This window comes from Apodemus sylvaticus, chromosome 9, assembly GCF_947179515.1.
Source record: "Apodemus sylvaticus chromosome 9, mApoSyl1.1, whole genome shotgun sequence".
Taxonomy (NCBI): Eukaryota; Metazoa; Chordata; class Mammalia; order Rodentia; family Muridae; genus Apodemus; species Apodemus sylvaticus.
The window spans coordinates 93,004,916-93,009,576 of NC_067480.1; the positions used below are offsets into that span (position 1 = coordinate 93,004,916).

At 40.5% G+C, this 4,661-nt stretch overlaps 1 pseudogene; it reads left to right on the forward strand.

Annotated features, from left to right (window-relative positions):
- Window positions 1-1,041: 1,041 nt before the first annotated feature.
- LOC127692844 (glyceraldehyde-3-phosphate dehydrogenase-like) lies at window positions 1,042-1,977 on the forward strand (annotated as a pseudogene).
- The last annotated feature ends 2,684 nt before the right edge of the window (window positions 1,978-4,661 follow it).

Here is a 4,661-nt window from a genome sequence, read left to right on the forward strand (position 1 = left end):
TTTCTTTGATGAGGAGAGGGAACTGAACTTAGCTCTCACTATAACTTAAAAGTTATATTGTTTTAGGGAAATGTCAGTAGCAGGGTCTTCTCTAGGTTCTATGTGTCTTCTAGCTACCAGTGTTTGGCTAGATTTACAGTCCTAGGCATGAACTCACTACTATTGAGCATGCCTTAAGTCCAGTTACACACACACACACACACACACACACACACACACACAAGGGGCAGGACAGAGGGAGAGACAGAAAAAGATGGAAATAAAATAAAAACAACTTTAAAGTAAAACAGTTTCTACAAATGGATAACAGGAATATTGAAAAATGCTCAACCACTCTGATTATTAGAAAAATACAAATTGAAACTTCAATCGGGTACTGCCTTATATCACTTAGATTGACTAATATAAAAGAACTAACAAATGATGGCAACAGGTATTGGAAAGAATGTGGAGAAAGGAGAACCTGAATCCAACACTACCAGTAGGCCCTTTGGAAACAGTTTTGGAGTTCTTGGGAGGAAAGAGGTAACTCAAAGGCTCCCTTCTAAGACTATATACAGAGGAACTGAAACCAGTGCATTGAAAATGACTGCACATCCAAGTTCACTGCAATATTTATTGTTCTCAGTATCTAAGATATGGAAACAAACTGAATGCTTATCAATAGGTAAATGTTTTTTTTTTAATGTGGATAATACTGTACATTTAAATAAGAAACCTGAAAATATGAAGCTGCTAGAATAAAACAAATATGATTATATATCTTATTACATATAATACATAAAAATGTAAACTTTATATTTTACTTATTACATATGCATATATATATAAACCCACATAATGAGTACTATCAAGCCTTTTTATTAAAAAAGCAGACTGCCATTTGCAACATGAATGAGCCTAGAGAACATTATGCTAATTAAAATATGATAAGCACAGGCTCTCTGCTCCTGCCAGAGATAGCCACATCTTCTTGTGCAGTGCCACCTTTGTTCAGTAGCAAAGGTGGTAAGGTCGGTATGAACTGATTTGGCTACCAGAGCTGCCTTCTGCTCTGCATCTGGCAAAGTGGAGATTGTTGCCATCAATGACCCCTTCATTGACGTCAACTACATGGTCTACATGTTCCAGTGTGACTCCACCCATGGCAAGTTTAACGCCACAGTCAAGGCTCAGAATGGGAAACTTATCATCAATGGGATGCCCATCACCATCTTCCAGGAATGAGATCCTGCTAACATCAAATGTGGTGACGCTGGTGCTCAGTATGTTGTGGAGTCTACTGGCATCTTCACCACCATGGAGAAGGCCAGAGCCCACTTGAAGGGTGGGGCCAAAAGAGTCATCAACTTTGCCCCTTCTGCTGATGCTCCCATGTTTGTGATGCGTGTAAACCACAAGAAATATGACAACTTACTCAAGATTGTCAGCTGCACCACCAACAGCTTAGTACCCCTGGCCAAGGTCATCCATGTCAACCTTGACATCATGGAAGGGCTCATGACCACAGCCCATGCCATCACTGCCACTCAGAAGACTGTGCATGACCCCTCTGGAAAACTGTGTTGTGATGGCCATGGGGCTGCCCAGCACATCATCGCTGCATACACTGGTGCCGCCAAGGTTGTGGGCAAGGTCATCCCAGAGCTGAACAGGAAGCTCACTGGCATGGCCTTCTGAGTTCCTGCCCCCAATGTATCTGTTGTAGATCTGACATGCCACCTGGAGAAACCTGCCAAGTATGATGACATCAAAAAGGAGGTGAAGCAGGTATCAGAGGGCCCACTAAAGGGCATCCTGTGCTACATTGAGGACCAGGTTGTCTCCTGCGACTTCATCAGCAACTCCCATTCTTTTACCTTTGATGCTGGGGCTGGCATTGCTCTCAATGACAACTTTGTAAAGCTCATTTCCTGGTATAGCAATAAATACAGCTACAGTAACAGGGTTGTGGACATCATGGCCTCCAAGGAGTAAGAAGCCCTGGACTGCCCACCCCGGCATGAGAGCAAGAGAGAGGCCCTCAGTTGCTGAGGAGTCCCTGTCCCAACTCAGCCCCCAACACTGAGCATCTCCCTCACAATTTCCATCCCAGATGCCCATGATAACAGGTGGGGTCTAGGGGATATTCCATATTCTCTTGAATACCATCAATAAAGTTTGTTGTACCACCCCCCTCCCAAATATGCTAAGCACAGATAGATAACTACTGTCTGATGGAAATAAAAGTTGATATTTTTCTTTAGTGTGAAGATGCTGTCTTAGATTCTTCATGTTTGTTGTATTTCCTGTACTTCACATTAAGCAGGTAATAATCACTAACGTGATGCGATTTCTCATAACCAGGAAGTCGTCTTAAGTCTTTCCCTGTTGGTCCTAGCTCAGTGTTTACCTTGGCAGTAAGGTAGAGGAGGGAAGGCAGCCAGAGGGACGTAAAGCACCAGGTAGAATTTTTTAATAGCCTTGGCAGCGACTTCTGGCAGCCACACATATAAGCTAACATCCAAAAAAGAACATTGGCCTCATTTTATTGAGTCTTCCAAGAGAGAAGGAAAAGGTTAATGAGAATTATTGCATCGTGGTCCAAAATGTTCCTCACTTGAAAAAAAGAAATGTACCGCCAAATCAAAGTTAGTTCCTAGTGCATGGTCAGCCATGACCTTTACCATGGTGAGCTTACCGAACTAGTTAGAACACAATAAACATCATTTATTTCAAAACCAGGTCATTCGGTGTCTGCTTAAATCTTTGAAGCAATTAAATTATCTTAGAATAAAATAAAATGTATAAGATCTTTCTTGATCCAGCCTGCCCTTTTCATCATCGCTCAACACCCTCTCCCTCCCTCACTGAGTTCACCGACGTCCTCGCTGTTATACCTTGAAGATGCTACTTCCTTTCTCAGCCCAAAATATCTCAAGGACAGTCTCTAAATTATGCTGGAATGCACCAGTATAGCAGATTAACCTCAACTATTTATCACCTAATATATAAAAACTACATTGATATGGACGACAGACATTAATTTAGAAACAAAAAACTACAACCATTCTAGGAAAAGACAGTTCTAAAAAAATGTTTGTGATTTGAGGTAAGGCAAAGATTTCTTTAGTAATACACATTATTATTGAAACAAGATGTAGCAAAACTAACTGATAAATGCATTTCTTTTTTTCCCATTTTTTTATTTGATGTATTCTTTATTTACATTTCAAATGATTTCCCATTTTCTGGGTCCCCACTCCTCGCAAGTCCCATAAGCCCTCTTCCTTCTCCCTGTTCCTCCATCAACTTCTTCCCACTTCCCTGTTCTGGTATTCCCCTATACTGTTGCATTGAGTCTTTCCAGAACCAGGGGCCACTCCTCTGTTCTTTTTGACATCATTTAATATGTGGATTATTTCTTGGGTATTCCAAGTTTCTAGGTTATTATCCACTTATCAGTGAGTGCATACCATGACTGATCTTTTGAGACTGGGTTACCTCACTTAGTATGATGTTCTCCAGCTCCATCCATTTGTCTAAGAATTTCATGAATTCATTGTTTCTAATGGCTGAATAGTACTCCATTGTGTAAATATACCACATTTTTTGTATCCATTCCTCTGTTGAGGGACATCTGGGTTGTTTCCAGCTTCTGGCTACTACAAATAGGGCTGCTATGAACATAGTGGAGCATGTGTCCTTATTACATGGTGGGGAATCCTCTGGGTATATGCCCAGGAATGGTCTAGCAGGGTCCTCAGGAAGTGTCATGCCCAGTTTTCTGGGGAACTGCCAGACTGATTTCCAAAGTGGTTGCACCATCTTACAATCCCACCAGCAGTGGAGGAGTGTTCCTCTTTCTCCACATCCTCGCCAGCACCTGCTGTCTCCTGAGTTTTTGACCTTAGCCATTCTGACTGGTGTGAGGTGAAAGCATTTCATCAAAATTAAAAACTTTTTTGCCTCTAATTTTTTTCATTTCTAATATTTTCAAATATAACTTTATTATTATATTATTGTTGCTGTTTTTTTTTACATGTAGCAGTCATGGAACCTAGAGGAAACTTACTTATGCCACTTTCATAAACCAGACAATTCATAACTGCATTCTAAATACGTATCCTTATACCTTGTGCTAAGTATAGCCCTCACCCCTCATCAAAGAACCTTTTTTCTTTCTTTCTTTGCTTTTCAGGTAGATGATTATAGAAATCCACAACTGACCAAAATTCAGACCTTGAGGTGCCCATTTTCAATTGATACATCTATAGTGAAATCCCCTATAACTGACACTCAGGGAACATTGATGAAGAAGAGGGCAAAAAGATTGCAAGAGACAGAGGATGTGGATATCTGCTGAGATAGTACCTTCAAAATGCAAGAAGTCGCACCCATGAAATCGTAACAATATGGCTGCCTAAAAGAGACCTGAATACCAATTGAAATGCCAACATGGGTGGGGGAAATCTCAGAAGACTCCACCCTTAGACGAAGAGCTACAAATGAAGATTAATGACTTCTGAGAAAGGGAAAATGAGTCTTCTCAATGGATGAACATGTATAATGAATATTAATATTCTGTGTATATTAATTAATACAGGAAATCATCACAGTGGCAGTTGTTCCTTAACCCACTATTTTCCAAATAAAAGACTCATAGACCTTTTAGATTTATA